The sequence below is a fragment of the Rissa tridactyla genome, chromosome Z (assembly GCF_028500815.1).
Source record: "Rissa tridactyla isolate bRisTri1 chromosome Z, bRisTri1.patW.cur.20221130, whole genome shotgun sequence".
NCBI lineage: Eukaryota > Metazoa > Chordata > Aves > Charadriiformes > Laridae > Rissa > Rissa tridactyla.
This window is the reverse complement of record NC_071497.1, coordinates 38,230,020-38,247,405: the sequence shown is the minus strand read 5'-3', so window position 1 is coordinate 38,247,405 and position 17,386 is coordinate 38,230,020. Positions and strand designations below refer to the sequence as shown.

The 17,386-nt window shown below is 39.1% G+C and overlaps 1 long non-coding RNA gene across 1 annotated transcript in view; it reads left to right on the top strand.

Moving 5' to 3' along the window:
- Positions 1 to 17,215, top strand: part of LOC128902962 (uncharacterized) — a 35,078-nt gene extending 17,863 nt beyond the window's left edge. Inside the window, exons 2-4 of the long non-coding RNA XR_008463923.1 lie at positions 10,916 to 11,020; positions 11,125 to 11,361; positions 13,390 to 17,215. This is a non-coding gene — a long non-coding RNA (uncharacterized LOC128902962). The remainder of the gene's footprint in view (positions 1 to 10,915; positions 11,021 to 11,124; positions 11,362 to 13,389) is intronic.
- Positions 17,216 to 17,386: the final 171 nt, after the last annotated feature.

Genomic DNA, 17,386 nt, shown 5'->3' with positions numbered 1-17,386 from the left:
AGCTTTTCTCTTGGGAATTCCAGTTTTCAAGATAAAGCCTCTGAAAGAGGGCAAGTTCTGCTGCATTTTTTTCTCAACTCATCAATGAAGCTTTAAACAATGAGCTTTGCAGTGGAGGTTGTTTCTGTTTTGTGTCTTGTGCACTGCTTCATCAGGGTGTCCAAATGCACTTATTTGTCCACTTAATTGCACATCTAACAAGCCCAAAGGCAAAAAAAAAAAAGTTCATTAAGGCACTGCTAAGTGGAAATCAAACCCAGGCTAGTACTAGTTTTTAATATGCATTTTCAACAGATGTTGGGAGATGAAGGCTGTTTCTCTGGTGTAGAAAGTGGTTCTTGGCTGCTGGAAAAGCCATTTTACCTAGGAAAAAGGGCAATACCTGAAATCCACCGTTATCAAGAGAAGTTTTAAATGTGGATAGAAAAAAATATGATATTTAAAATGAATTCTTGTAAGACACAGAACTGTTTTCTAATGAAATAGGGATAGGATGTCTGAAAGAGAAAAATGGAAGGTGTTTTTCAATCATATGTTTTTATTGTTCCTGGTTTAGTTTGTGACATCTTTAGGATTTATGCACTCAGACTTTGAGGAGAGGGAAATTTGCCTGAATTCTACTTTTGTACCCAGTATCTCCCTGATGAGTTTATTCATGCCTTATCTTTGTGAGACCAGGGCTGGAATTAAAGTTATAGTGAGCTCACTGAGGAAAGAAATTGCATGAGGAGATCTATCAAACCTGGCAATATTTTGCACACTTAGCAGCCAGTCTAACCAGTTCAGAAAGTCACATGGCCATTTCCAGCCCTGAAGGGAGGAGAGGATTTCCCTGGAGAAATTAGAAGAGTTAAGCATCTTTCTTATTCCACATTTGGGAAGCCTTTCTGTGCATGTTACGATGGAAGCCCCACATAGCAACATACCAGACACACTGCATGTCTTACAGTGATCTTGCCTATGCATGTCTTTTGGCTGCATACTCTGTTGCTTTAGTGAAAATTGCTTCTGTTTTTCAAGGGGTGACATCAATATAAGGTCCTCTGAACATAACTTAATATAACCTCCATAAATAAAGAGTTGCAAAGTGTTTGGCATCTCATACAAAGGAATTAAGAGTAGCAGACACTTCTCTTGGGCCATGTGGTTTCTGCTTCAATAAACCAGTATGGGAAACAGGGCTCAGAAAGAAGCTGAAAAGGGTACAGAAAGCTGGGACTAATTCCTCCTTGTTCAGCAGGGAAAGGCCTTTTGATCTTGTCTTTGAAATCACCACTTTTGAACCCTTAAGATCTGTGGTAAACTTGTGTTAAGAAGTGGATACCGTTTCCCCCTTTTGAGCACCTTAATCCATAAAACTGCTTGGTGCAAAAAAACAGCCTGGGCCCCACAGTCTGGAGAAAAGCGAAAACTCCAGGTAAAGCACAGTTCAAGCTTGGCAGGAGTGGCAAAAAAAAACAGTGGGAAGGCGAGAGGCAAAATGCAAGCTTCATATTGCACAGAAGAAAGGCAGATTTAAAATTAAAATGCTTACCAGGTGATTGAGACATTTTGTCTGAAAGTTTCAATAAACGCGTCCACTGAAGAGTATCAGCTGTGTCTACAGTGGCTGGTGTGAAACAAAGAAACATCTGTTATATATATGTTTTGAACACATAGGAAAGCTTGGAGCCAAGGCTAAGGGTGAAGAATGCTATATATAAATATATGGCATAAAATGCATTTCTCAAATGTAAGCACAGCTAATGTTCTGGTACTCTGATAACATCCCCTGCAGTGAAATTACCACCTGGAGTGGGTTTGCAGTGCCTTCATTCTGCAGATGCAAAAGTACAAGGTGGCCCTGTGCTAAATCAGCCTAGTTAAAAAGAAGACCCCAGCCAGCTGCAAACACAATCATGTCTAGCTGAGCAGAAGTAGCTGCACGCTTAGCTTTGGACACAGTTTAGAACAAAAACTATGAGAGCTGCCTCTTCACCCATGAAACTTGTGACTGTAACAATCATGATCTGGAGAAACTAGAAACATAAATACTTCAACTTTTAAAGAACAAGCAATTCATTATTTTCCCTAAAAAACAGCAGCATAAACACAAATTGGTTACTTATAGTTAATAACGGTTTGAAAGAATAACACACACATATACACAGGGTTTCATTCTGCCTGTAATATCGTTTTGTATACCTTAGTTTGGGTCTTCTGTTGCATGAAAAGGGGCAAAGTGGTTTTGGCAGAAGATAAACCTCCTTGTGTTCTAACACTTCTCACTGAGGTGGGAGGCTAGGTGTGGCTAGGTTTGAATTCTGAGTGATGCCCAATTCAGCACTATCAGTCCAATCGCGTTTAATATGATTTGGATACACTAATAGTGGACTGCACCTTCAGTCTAGTCGTGCTTATGAACTAGCACGGCCACTCTCCAGTCTTTGGTCACGTTCAGTGAGAAACTGAAACGACTAGCTACTTAAACAGTGCAGTTTAATTAAACAAGAGATATATAGGTTCTTAGGATTGCCGGTGATAAATACACTGTCTGCCAAGAACATGCAAATGAAGATATTGTTAAGTATACAAAATGCGTGACAAAGTTATGAACAATACAGCCTGGCTATAAATGTAGCATAGAGATTCTCTAGAGAAATTTCTAAGTTCCCCGAGGAAACACTCGGTATAATCTAAGTCTTACCCAAAGGCGTCCCCATGAGGGGGAAGAAACGCTCAGCCTTTCTCAGCTGGTCCCAGAAGTCAGTGATGGAGTTCTCCTGACTTGTTTGCGATGGTGTATTCCCCAATATCCCCCCTCTCTCGGGCTATTTTCATACTATTTTTTTATCTTCAAAGTGGAGCTTGAGTGACTTTAGTCATAAATACTTCTATTATGATTGGTGTACCTTGGGGGCGGGTAGCCTCTGGGATGGGGGTGTGTTTTGGTACATTGTAATGAGCAAAGTTTGCATAAAGGACAGCATTTATCAACATTTGACAAAATGTTGGCTCGGGTAGCAAGTAGGGCCGCTTATCTGTTTCCTAGTAAGCAAGTAGGCAGCTTATCTGTTCCATAGTACCATCTTGTTCCCATATCTGCTATTCGTCACAAGGGAAGGCCACAGAACAATCGCGTTCCGTTCCATCCCTCGTGTAGTTTTGCAAACAACCTTGTACAGGGAATCGCAGATGTTGCATTCTTCGTGTGCCAGCTGCGGCTGTATTCTACCTCAGAAGCCTCCTGATTTTACAACTTTCCTTAATGTGTGAACAATGCTGTACTTTTGTTTTCTTGGCCAATTTAGTAATTATTCCACAGCCTTCCTCTCCAGTCAGCTCTACATCTGACTTGGAAATAGTGAGAAAGAAATAAATTTCTGGAAGGAACACAATTTTTTAATTTTGTTAATAAGCGTTAGCCTGTCTAAAATTTAAAATTAAACTAAAATTTAGCCTGGATAAAGTTCAACCTGGCTTTGTCAGGTACACATATTTGATACACATCAAATATTTCTGTACCTAAGTTATGTCGAACGGATTGACCAACCAAAATAAAAGGCCTGCAGTAGGACAATGCGATTTTCTTGGCAAGGTTTGTGTCAATGTTGTATTAATGGCGCAGCAGAGAAGGACCACAGGAAAAGAAAAGCATCAAGGGGAAGCACCAAGCTTTAGGGAACTGGAGGATGGCTGGTTAATGAGACAACATATGTGTTTGTGCACAACAAAGCCAGGCTTGTGCTGCAAAGGTGAAAAGGATGAGCAGAAAGCATCTTGTTGAAAGGAGACATGAAAAGGAAAAAGCATGATTCCCTAAGCAGTAAATCTCAGGTGATTTTATACTCTGTGTTTCTGAGGTGTCAGGGCAAAAGGTGGGGTGATGTGGGTGCATATTACTTGGAGGCTGCTCAGCCTGTCTTAATTATTTCTCACCATAGGGAGCCAAAAACTGCAGCACTTCTGCTGCCTGTCACTACCTTCAGAAACCATTACCCAGATCTGGCTGGTGTCTTCATATCCAACATGGTTTGCCAATAGTGACAATGGCAATGGTGGGAATAAATGGCAGTGTAGCTAAGGGATCATGGCTAATTAAGGCCATTTCATCTGTAAAACACAGAAAATCAGGGAAATAATCCAAGTCTTAATCTGTGCAATGATTCATGTGAATGACGGGTGGTCTGTTTGGGTCTGAGACAGAGACAATTAACCCATGGAGAAGAGGTTTTGCTGCTCCCTTTGACACAAATCTTAGGAGACTAGTGCCAGTGAATGAAACAAAATGGATATTACAGGAAAGCAATAGCCTTTTACCTGAAAAACAGTGGTATGACCAGCGACTGCGCGGTTACAAGCTAGTTTATTGTCTAAAAAAGGAAGAAATCTGTGTTTCCCATAGGAATCGCTTTCCTGTGGAAGCTCCTCCTCTATTTTCGCAAATGTATTTGCTAAATACTCACGGATATCCTTGGAAATGCATTTCCTCCCTGAGAACCAGAGGGATGGTCAGCACAAGGAAAGAGCATATAGTAAAGTCTTAGCCCCAGGGGGTATGCAGATTGGATTTTACTTGACATTTTTCATGATATATGATGCCTTCCTATGAAAACAAGTCGGATTTAAGAGAAAGAAGGTTTTGTATTAGAATTTCAGAACAGAGGATGTTCTCAAAAACAACTGCTTTTTCAGGAAATCAGTATTGCCTCCCCCAGCACATATCTGTGAAGCACTGGACTACATTGCAGAACAGGGTCTTACCTTTTTGGAAACAGCAAAGCAAGATCAGTGACCTAGAGGAAGGAGCAGTAGTTGGAAGGAGTTTTATCTATGTAGAAACTCCCACTGCTAGGCAGAAAAGAGAAAATACGTCTGTTCCAAAGCTTTTACAGTAAAAGCTGATAGAAAATTTTTGGTACTGCCTTTTCAAATTGGATTCACCAATTTTTTTTAAACAATAAGTCTTTGATTCTGGCACAACTTGGACAGATCCTGGTGCCTCAAGACCTGAGCACAGCCATCAGCGGGGCAGTCTTCTTAAGCCTCGAAACCCTGGGAGGGAGCATAGGTGCTTCTTCAGTGCCACTGCTCAGTACACCGGCATCCACAAGAGACTTGGGCATGTGGAGGTGGAGGTCAGCACCTTTAGAGGCATAACTTTTCAAATCCAAGGTTTCAGGCATGTGGAGGAGGACAGCACCTTTCCACGTATAACTGCTAAATTCAGTTTATTGTAATGATCATGTACAAATCAGTATATGTTAAGGCTTTTCATCAGGCAAAGTTCAAACAGATTTTTCCTTGAGGCAGATAGGCGGTATGGAATTGTTTACCGTGGATATATTAGCTAACATGGAGACTATTATTATAAAACATTTATGTGTTTCTCATTCATGCTGTTCAATACTAACTCAATCCAGTATCCATGTTAGCCAGATCACAGCAGAAGATTCTCTGTCATTTATTTGGTTCTTAAATGCTCAAGAGAGAAAAACTCATTGACCAAGAGCAGGGAGCTAAAATTTACATTTCATTTAAAAATACATGTTAAAAAGCAATATAATGTATGCATACCAGTGAAACATAAACCAGTGAACACAGCATATGGGTATGAATTTGTAAGTTAGGTTCTGTATATGCAAAAATATGTTTCTTCCTTTGGGCATCATCTAAACCTTTTGCCAACTGATTTCACTTTTGCCAACCTGATGTTAGGTAGAGAGTGCAACACTGAATATACCAGATAGGCTGGTAGTTTGTATTAATGGACCAGTGCTAGTGGGGAATTACAGGATCTCATTTTGGGCAGTGTACATATATCCATTGGATTAAAGATAAAATGTTGTTTAATTTGAATTTACAAGTTAAGCTAGAGCCTTAACTTTACATGGCTTTTAAAATACCATATGTTACCAATGTCTAAAGAGGTGGATTAAGATTTTGCAACAGAATAGCAGGCATTCTTCCACAAGACACTTCAGTGTAATTTATGGGTATTTAATGTACTTCCAGAGGACAAAATTATGTATACAACTTTTCTGAGCATGCACCAATCATCCCAAGAACCCCAAAGTAGTTAAAAATCTAGATTTATAGTAAAATATTTTAATATAGCTACTAAACAAAACAGAGAGTTCATTCAAAGGACAAATACAAAACACATGCTTGCAAAAATAGCACTGGTAGAGAGTAACAGTATAAAAACTTCTCCATAAGATCCTTAATGTTTGTAAGCTGCATCTGGCAACACGGAAGGCTAATGAGATTTCAAACTACAGTATGTCAAATTTATGAGGTGTAGAAGGACATGTCCCTTACCCTTATGTAAAATAATTGGCAATAAAAAAGCTTAAAAACATTCTGGAGCTGATCTGAAATTTAAAGTTATGCACTGACTGGATTTTATGAGAAAGTAGGTGGTTTTTTTACTTGTCTTCAAAATTTATCATTGGTAACTATCAATCTTAATGTTTTCACAGTTCCAGTGTCTGAAGCATCTATGTGCCAATGTATCTTCAGCAATGTGACTGTGCCACTCAGGTGACTTGATATTTATGGCATGAATCTCATGCAAGCTTTCAGAAGTGTCTAAAGACACAGAATTATAAACCACTATGAAAGCAAGTGCTCCAAAAAACTTAGGTCTTGACTTTTTCTTTCTTCCCCTAAAAGAACAAAAAAGCATTATTTTGTTGCACAAGTAAAAATTTTTTTGTTCTCTTTTGTTACGCAGTTTATAGCTGTACATTGTTACGTGAACAGTTAAGCTTTTATTTTATTTCAGGAATGTGTCATTCTTGATATATGAAAACATTAGCCCATCCTCTGAGAATCAAAGCACTCACTCTGAGCATTTGTGTTTGCTTTAATTTACAAAAAAATCGATAAATATATGGAGTTAAAATTACTGTAAAGCTAGTGATTAAGTCTGGGACTTTTTGAGCTGGATTCAGTTCCTTATTCTACCACAAATTCAATTTCTGACCTTGGCCAAACCAGCTCCTTTCTCGCCTACAAAGAGTGAAAACGACATTTCCTTTCCTGAAAGGTTTCTGATGAAGCTAGTTATGCTAAAGAGTGTGTAAGATCCTTAAGATATATAAAAGAGATGAAAAAATATATATATTTAAGAAAGTACAACATTTCTTTGTTCTGAATGATCTCCATTATTCAATAACCATATATATAAGCACTCCCTACTCACCGAAACTCACTGAAATTGTGTGGATGTGTATCATATGGTGTGCAAGCTACCCCAGCCAATTTTAGAGCCCCACGGAGATAGATACTGAAAGAACAAATAACATCTTTGGTGTCCTGTTCTGACGCATTAAAGATTACATTTGCCAAATGGACAAAGTGTAGTAAACCTAAGAAAGTCAGACTTAAATATAACGTCTGGGTTTGGTTTTTTCCCTATTAAATTATTAAAATGTGCATTTGGGTTATTCAAACAGCTTTCATTCTGCCTTAGGCACTATTGCAGGGGCAGGGAGGAATTTTCCTTTAAAACTGTTTAATCTAAATTAGGGTTGTGGAAACCAAAATGGCTTAATCATAACCATATGATAATTACCACAGAGTATCACTACATGTAAGAGTTATTATATGAATTTTATGGGCTCATAATTTTTACTCTGGAATAATTCTTCTTGCCCTATACTTTTTGATACCTTATATTGGTGATATATACTCTCAAACTCAGTTTTCCTATAGCTTTTTTCTGGGATTGGAATATAAATTTTGGAAGTGGAAAATATGTAAGATTTTACTTGAACTGCTCTTTTCTTTCCTCCTCGCTGCAAGATCCTGCATGCCATGTTGTCCTTGGAAATCTCAATATCTATTTGTAGCCTAAGAAAGCTCACTTCCACGAAGGCATTCCTGGCAGGGACATTTTTCTCCTAGTTTAATTCCATAGTTCTTAATTTTATCCCTGCATAACATGCTAAATGTCTGAGTTCCCTCTATGTTCGCGTACTGCCAAGGACATTGTAAATTATATTGATTCCTGCACCCTTAAAATCCATGTGAAGGATCCATAAGCATTTGGATGTCATAGGAAACAGGAAATGACTTTGGGCATGGGGTTGCACTTCGGGGGTCTCAAGAACTCTGCACTTTGTATGCAAACAGCTGTGCAGCAATCAATAGCGCAGACAAACACTGTCTGTGTTTAACCTGAAAATGGAAAATGGCATGTTCCTGATGCAATGGCTGCAGGTCTCTGACTTTTCTTTGCCAAACAATGAAACTAATTGTAAGGAAATTCTTCTTCAAAATATCTACATATTCCTGAGCCTGAGTTGGGAAACCAGCAAGGGGTAATTCAGTTAACTGTAAAAAGATAGCAACGCCATAAGCAAAGAAAGCAAGGCTATGTGATGTAACCAGGTGTCGCTCCTACATTTCAGCTCCCATTGCCTCTATCTTATCTGATTATTTAAAAGTGAAGGGAATTGCCACGCATGTATGAAATCCAATTGCTGAGTGCTGATCTATTGTCTCCCTCACTGTCATTCCTGAACACCAGTGCAGCCTATAGAAACTGTCTTTAATCTTTCCTACACTTAAATTTTTCCTGGAATCTTCTCCCATTGTGTGTTCTGGGAAATGTCTAACCCATTAACAGCAAGCACAGCTGACTTGAGCAGTTCTGAAGCTGAGCACTTGTCAATTTTAATTTGGGTGTTATAACAACAAAACCCAGCCGCTCTCTGCTAAGAATGCATATGCTCCACACGCTAATAAATCTTACTCTTTGTTCAAGATAAAATACCTTACAGCCTAAGAATGATAGCAGCAAAATATCAAAATGAGGGCTAGGGCCTCTTTAGTCCAATATACAGACATGTTTAATACCAGATTTTGGCAGTGTGCAAGGCAGGGCTAGCAGGAACTGAAGCAGTGACGGTGGAGAAAGGGATGGAGCCAGAGCTTTCTGAATGGTGACATTTGCTTGCAGACACTTGAGAGTTTTTCCCCAGTGATGCTAACACAGCTCTGAATTGTGTAATGGGAAGGGGAAGATGCTGAATGAAAGCAGGGATTCAGGAAAGATAGATCAGGCCCACTATCATGTGGGAGAAGTTGGGGTGGTATGTGTAGGTGTATATCTCAAAGTGTATGCATGCATATATATGTGGGGATAAGCGAGAGATACAACTGCGTACATTGGATGTGAGCTGCATGCCTCCAGGTGCGCACTGAAAAGGGAGCTATGCTGTATGATAATATAGGAGCTGCAAACACCAGCAGACAGCTTCAGAGGAAGCAAAGGGAAGATTTATTGAACAAGGAGGGTACTCCAGTGAGGATAAAAGCATCAGATAAAGGTGGCACAGTGACTGTGGGATTCATAAGCAGCACTCCTGGACATGGTCTGCAGGTGGCAGGTCTGGAGACCCTGCCTCTTATCAGCTGTGGCCTGAGGTAGCAGGACTTGCCTCCCTGCCTCCATGCTGCCTGTCTTCACCAGCCAAAATAAGGTGCTAAACAAGGTGTTGTGAGATTTGCTGCTGTGGAGTACTTAAAATAGCACTGTAAAAACTTTGATGATAACGGAGTAATAAATCCTTGGTAGTTGAATTTATTTTTTTCTCCTGTTCAAATGCAAGAAGTGTTGCAAGTGTCTTCTGGTGTAATGCAGCAAGTCTTGATGTTGCTAAAATTGCCTTCTTCAATAAGATAAGACTTTGTTTTGTACCTAGATGAAAATGCCCCTGTCATTTTACGACAGGCCTCTGTGTTAAACATGCCAAAGAGCAAATAGGCACATGGAGAGGAGACGAGATCGGTTTGTTTAGCCTATATGCAAAATTGAATTGAAACACGGGACCTGAAGGGCAATACTTTCAGCCAAAACGATATAGCACTATGTTATGTATTGAATAGATCTATCTGGGGTGCTGGTGGAATCAGAAAAAAATGGACCCATTCCAGCAAAAGTGGCTACTGCAATTTTTGTCATTTGGCAGGTCTTTGGCGATATGCTAGGATCTCGGGGTTTTTTTCTTTATTTATTTTTTAATGGACAAAAGGTCATTTTTTTCTCAAATACAGCATAGGTAATAGCTGAATCAGCTTAATGAAAGACACAGTAAATTAAACTCAACAGAAAACAAAACACAAAACAAGATTACTCAAGCGAGGACCCAGTAAGAAGACTTAACTTCCTTAATGCAAGAAACAAAGGACTAAAACCTCATTATGGATGTGAGGTCAGCAAACAGCCCCGACACTGCTCATTTTAGTGGCGGGGATTTTAGTCATAACAGAAGCTTTGTCAGCATTTAGTGAACAGAATAAATGAGCTATAGATGGGCCCATAGTTGAAGGAGCCTCTGAAAATACAATAGTTGCTAACAGATGTTGAACTGATGAGGAAAGAACCCAGAGAGTGAAGCCTTGACACACTTTTCATAATGATGTACCCAGGGAGGTACAGGTCTCAATGTCTGTTGTCTGGTAGCTGTTCGTTATCATCCACAGAAGCAGCCAAGTAAACCTGGTTTCTGTTTGTTCCTCCTCCTATCTTCCCCTAATCACCCTGTCCCATTTCATATCTGTGAAATTTTCTGACAAAAATTGCTACCCAGAGCAGAATCAGTCAAGATGTGGCTCTTGTCCCGTCTCATGGGCTGCTGCTGCCACATGCCATTCCTTCCAATCACTGAGCTCATGTTGTTTCTGACAAGAATATGAGCTGGAAAAAGGATGTAAGTTTATTGTCAAGCCTACATGTAATTTGTAATTGAAAACCTCAATCTTTGGTCTGCAAACTGACCTAATCTGTCATGGAAATGTTCAGACATGCATAAATTTTACTTCAGAATATGATTTCCATTCATTTGTTTAACTGTGCTTTTAAATGTGTTTAAGTATTTCCTCTTTCTGTGTTACAAGTGATACACGTATGTTGCTGGTTTGCTAGGGTGTAGATGCCTTCTGAGAAGTGCAAGCGAGGAGTTTGGAGCAGACCCCACTGAGCTCGCTGCGATCATCACCACAGGATCTGGTTCTCCCTGTGACTCCAGCTGTAGGTTGCCACCACGGGTTCCCCTCCTCTGTGTGATCCCCTCCACATGCCCTGAGGTTCTACCTCTCTGTATCTAAATCCACCTTATTTATTCCTATGTGAAGCAGGAGGTGCCTTCTGCAAACTCTGAGCCTCTGGAAGGTTGCACAAAGCAACTGAATATCCTCCATCACTTCTTCTGTTACACAATGCCCAGATGCAAAACCTTCAGGTTTCTGATGGTCAGTAGCAGTAGGAGAAGAAGAGCCAGGTGGAGATTGGTGTGCTGCACCTTCTACAGCCCAAGGGAAATGGAGAACTTGTGAGTGGAACAGAAAGCCAACCTTCAACATACATCAAAGGTAAAGCCTGTGCAAGGGAGAGAGCCCCAAAAGTAACTAACTGCTTTAGGTCAGGAAAATTTTAGCACAGGCTTTTCAAATTAAGTATCCTGTTGCTCAGTTTTTCCAGGCCACTTACGGATATACCAAATACATTATATATTTATGATTTATCTGGATACTGAGAGTTCCTCTCTTGATGGAAAAATTGCTTATGGTCAGAATTAAGCAAGAAAAAGTCATTTTTCCTAAAATATCTGCAATCCATTACACGGACATATTATAAACCGACCACTACTTCAAGGTAGAGTTCACATCAAAATCAACAATATTTAGGTAAAAAACATGCACAGAAGAGTGTATTTAATGTCCAGTCTGAGAACTACTGCAGGAATAACCGTTGAGGACTACAGAAATTTTTTTTTTATTTTGCAGTGATGGAATGGTTTGGGGGTATGAAATGTCTTTGTGAGTCCACCCTTTTTCTTCTGAAGGCATTTCAGTAGTCTAAAAGTCTAAGAAAGAAACACCTTTAACCACCATGGATTTTAAAATTGACTTTCTGTATAAAAAGATGATGCATGGCATACTGGTGTATTTCAAAGGACATTGTCTATTGAAATGAGACAACATTGCAACAACAATTGAAAAAATGAGAAAAATGGAGGGACAGACTCTATTCAGGAGACTGTAATCTTACAAAACCTAAATACAATGGATAAAACATGCAGAATGGCATTGGCTTGGAAAACATTCTCTTGTTAATGGGATGCTGCTCTTGCAAGTAAGGCAAATGGATCTCATGCTTCTCATATCCGCCCTTGTATATTTAAATCTGAAGATTGAAATCTGACCATCCCACATGCAACCCATGAAGGGGGTGCAGGGTAGATGAAATGGAAGTGCAAGCAGCCTCGAGCATGCCACTGTCACTGCATCAGCAGGAGACCTCAGGGTTTCCCAGAGCCTTTTCATACCATATCAAGGGCGGATTTACCTTAACAGCTACACAACTCCCTCAGATTTCCTCCACAGAAAAAATTATTTTCTAATTCTGTCAGATCTCCACTTGGGGTCAGGCACCAACATTCATGTCTGAAACTGAACCAGTGAAACTCAAGGATCTTGTCCCTCTCCCTTGATGTCTTTTGCTCAGCACCTGTAGCCATGTATTTCTCTTTCTGGCTCCAGTGAGAGTGTGAATGAAAAATCAGTCAGTTTTGGCTATTACCTAATAACTGTTGGGCCCTCGAGTGTGAATAATGTGGCCATAATACGCATATTAAAATGCAGTTTGCATGCCTTATGGATGACTATGTCTTCCATACGGACAAGCTGTTTTTTGAATCAAACAGACAAGCATTGCTTGCAGATGCCATCTGTGTTACAATACAGCAAAGGGCCTTGATTCTCTTTCAGCTTTATCCTCAAACTGCCTTTTGGTTTTATCCTCTGTGAATAACACTTGGTAGCATTGTTGCAACAGAAATGGTCTGGCCATATGAGAGAAATAAGATCTCTGGGAGGAGATAGATTTTTATAAGATCAACAGTTACACTTGATACGGTTTTGCCACTGATCTGTCTGATTGATGGCTCAGCCCTTCTTGATGATTTAAACAAATGTACTACGTCATCCTGTAAGCCTTGCCTCTGTAAGCATGTTTTCTATTTAAGTTGTGGCTACCTTTAAAATTACACATTTTAGTATATTATACAGACATTCTGCCTTCACAAATGGCAGGATTAAAGCTAACTTTTTATGCTTTCTCATTTGTTTTTCAAATTAGAATATCCTATCTTCACTCAAAGCAACACTACCTGTCAACTTTATTTTGCAGTCCTTTGATCTATTTACAACAATTACAAGGTGGCTTTTGATTCAGGATAGTGTTTCCCTTCTCTTTGCAGATCACCCAGGGGCTGGAAAGGTGTAAGTAACCCCAGATCTAGCAAATGTCACGCAGTTTAATTCAGTAAACTAGACAGGACAACAAAGAGTAAAATACTGTCTTCCTGTATCTAAGGTGTTTCTTTCTTCAATTTACAGAAAGTTTAAACTACCTACGTCAAAGGTGTCTGTCCTTGCTGGAAAATGTTTTATGGCTCTTGCAGTAGTGAAGAATTTGGAATAGGTGACATCGTTTCAGCTTATTTCAGTTCCTAAAGAAAGTCAACAAGCCCTGGCGTTACTGGATATCCACTCTGTGTGACTGTGACTGCACAAAAGATGGACAGAGAGCTAAATTCGGAAGACTAGAGGAAAAGTAGAAGTCCGGACTTAAAGGTGACTTCCAAAAGGATGATATGCAAGATGACTAAGAAGAAAATGTAGAAAACCCCCTACATGAAATATTGATGAAGTATATCTAGTGTGTTTTACTTTACTTGTCTCTTACATTAAATTTAAAAAGAATTCAGTAGAAAGTTATACCTATGTGGAATATGAAGTTTATAGTTATGGTAATCAAAAGCTCTACTTGCTTAAATTTATTTTTTCCCTTAAGGGATATTACATTTCATGACCAATGTGATCTACCTCTGTACCTTTATAAATATCTGCTGCCTTCTAGTTAAAGATATAGTTTTAAAAGATATTGTTTTAAAAGATAACCACACTTCAGTCATAAATCTACTGGAGAGGAAGACTGGTCTTTGAATGTTAACAGTTGTGTGAATACTAATGAAACGCAGCTGCTGTGCCATTTTCATATTAACTTGCATGCATAATAATATTTTATAGACATTTCTTGAAAGTTAGACTAGCAGGTATATGCTAACTGCAAAGTGAGTAGTCATGCTAGTTATCCAACACCACATAATATTTACAAACTCTCACTTCTAGGAAGCACAGTTTGAAACTATTGATACACTGATTGCCCCCCATTCACTTACTTGAGGAAAGGTAAATCTGTTGACATCTAGCAGTCCCTAAAGTAATCTAGAAAACCCGTTTTATCTTCTGTGTTTGTGGCTCTACATGTGTTACAGGGCCCTGCTTCTGCTATGAGTTTATCAGTAGTCAATGGCAGCTCTGTGGACCAAGTCACTGTCAGCTCTTGTATTCAACAGCTGCTCTCAGCAAAGCTGGTTAACACAGAAGATATTGTGTCTGCACAAGACCAGCCTTTCTCAATGTCATTTCTTCTTCTGCAAGCAGAAGAACATCTGGGGGATACACTGCAAAGATGAGGAAATCTGAAACACAGTGACAGCATGGCCACTGCCTGTCAATATGAGCCTCGCTGCAGTGAGTTGCTGCACTAGGAGGCCAGAGAGGAAAAATTTCACAGCAAAGACATTTGCTTGTCTACGCTGAAAAAGGCTGAGAGCACATATATTTGAGGTACAACTCTGAGACTGACGGTGGCCTTTGATAAAGACAGGTTATGAAGAGGTTATCCTTGGCTTTGGAAAATATATATTTTTCCATTATGTCTCTTTTGCCTTCAGTAGATTTGGGCTTCTGATGAATTGCTGCTAAACAGTTTGTGGATAACCATTTCACTCAGCTGAATGGAAGTTAGCCATCCAAATGAATACTGAGTCCTGATAGCAACAAAACCAATGCCATCCTTGTTAGCAGCAGGGGTCCTGTTTCTTGAAGTAGAGTAGCTATTCTGGGTTCCTTCAGAAGAATAGATTGTGCAGTAGGGATACAAAGCAGGAGATGGCAGCTGATCATATGTACCAAAGGACACAAAGAGATTTTTCACTAATTTTTAAACTTCACTTTAAGTTGGAAATGAAAATTACAAACTGGAAACTACTCCGGAAAACCAGAAACCCATGATTTAATATATAAATTGCATTCATGCTAAAGTGCTCTGTAGTTTCAGGTGTTCGAGGCTGGCTTATGCTTTGAATCAGGAGAGCTTCCGTCCCTTTTAAAACTGTGGTTTGTTTTTTCTAATGTGTTATGAATGTCTAATTCAAGCTTTGTATCCTGCTGTGCTCTTTGTTTCAGTGCTCCTTTTGAAACTGGAGTTCCTGGACTTAATTTGCACTGTGAAAATTATACTCTTTTTTATCATTTTGCCGTTTGTTCAATTATGTTCATAGAGCAACTGCCCTGCCCAAGTTGATATTACAAGAAAATGGGATGAGAACTTCTTACTATGTCGTCATTAAGCCATTCATTAGTTCCTGTACTTGTTTCTCTTTTCTCCCTCCTTTAGCATTCCTCAAAACTCATTGTATTTTGTCTCAAATGACTTCATGAGAAACTGCGAGGTTCTCATGGTGCTGTTGGGAAATGTATATTGTAGAAGCTCATTCGAGTAGTTTATGCAATTAGAAAAATGTGCAAGTAATGGCTCCAGGTCATGCCTGTAATGAAATCCAACTGCAGGTAATGAAGTTGAATTTCAGATTAAAAATTTTGCATAGCTCAGCTGTAAGCCACGTAAACTGAAGCAATTCCAAACTTGCTTGGAAAAAAGAATATTAAAGGCAGAGGAAATGTCAGAGAGATGTAGCTGCCTGTGCAGTCCCATACAACTGTAACAGTTGTCTCACCTGCCTCCATGAAGTATTTTGTCACAGGCTTTGATCATCTACAGTCTGGTTATTTCAGGATTGCCCGAGTAAAGTGATGAAGCAGAAAGCAGTCTCTCTGTGTGTATGTATCTTAAAAAATCTCAGCTTGAAAACACATATCAGAAAGTTTCTACTCAAACTGAAAACCACAAATTATTTTCCCACAAGATGAGATACGAGCATTATGAGGAGCAACCAGTGAGAGTTTACTCAGGAGATTATAGAGATTTTTTTTCAGGTTGGAAAAATGAATGAAAAGGAACCCCCATTGAAATGTTTCCTCATTTAGGACCCAGTTCTGCGCTCTACACAGATGGTTTAGACCTAGGGAATTGTCTGGGTTTTTTTCTCATGCGAGTAATGCAATGGACTAAGTAAGTGGATTCAGATTAAAGGCCAGAAAATTTTATTGCCACTTGCAGAGTATCACTATCACAAAAGAAAGACTAGCAGTAACACCCCCAAACCCTTAATACTATCAATTTTGAAAAAGAAATCAAAATCTAGGATTTGATTTTATCAAAATTTAGGAACTTTGCTCTTAGCCTTAGCCAGCCACCCCCTCTGGATGGGCTGAGCAAAAAGTTTGGACCTAAGAAACACAGAGAGATGTAAAAAAGCAATGAAGTTAACAGAAGTCTAACACCATGTTGAAATGCAGTAAGATGAAAAACAGAAAATGGAAGGAATAAAAACAAAAAAAAGATGAAGCATTGCTGTTGACAAGTTTTGCCATTTATAAAATGTTTCATCTGCAGAAGATGTTAGGTCAATCATACCACTTTCAGCAAAGGTAGCTGAAACAGGCTTAGTAGTTACAGGGCATTTTAATAAAAATAGTATCTTTTAATGTTGTGCCCCACTACAGATTTCCAGGCCACAAGGACTGCTACTGGGCTGCTATTCTTTTTAACACAGGCTGTGGTATTTCACCAACTTTTTCCTTTAGCTTGTATTCAATCAAGGCATATCTTTTGGATTGAAAGCAATTTTGACTGAGAACTCCTGGAAATGAAGAATCCATCTGTTGTGCAGTGATTTGTTCTCATTATTAATCGGCTTCTTTGTCAAAAAGCTATATGTCTTATAACTTTGATTTGCTTGACTGTGATGTGATTTGTTCTAACACTTTCCTAACAGGTTAAAGATGCATTTCGAAACGGGTACTTTTTCAGTTCTGAAAACAAGTCTTAGGTTGTCTTATTTGTTAGGGTTTTTTTGAATGAGAGAATTATGGTGGGTTTTTTTTTTAAATAAACTCACATGCCTGAAAGTATTTGAACTAATTCACTATTGCTAATATTTCATCATCTGCATTTTAAATTTACTTAATATGATTAAACTGTGGGAAGACACAAGCATATGTTTAAGACATTTCTTGCAAGTTACCACCCAGGAGAAGATTCAGAAGGTGCCACATAGGTATGGAATAATAATGCCATCTAAGTGCTAAGATGAGTGACAAGTCTTCAGCAGAGAATCATCCCTAAACAAGATCAGCAGAATGT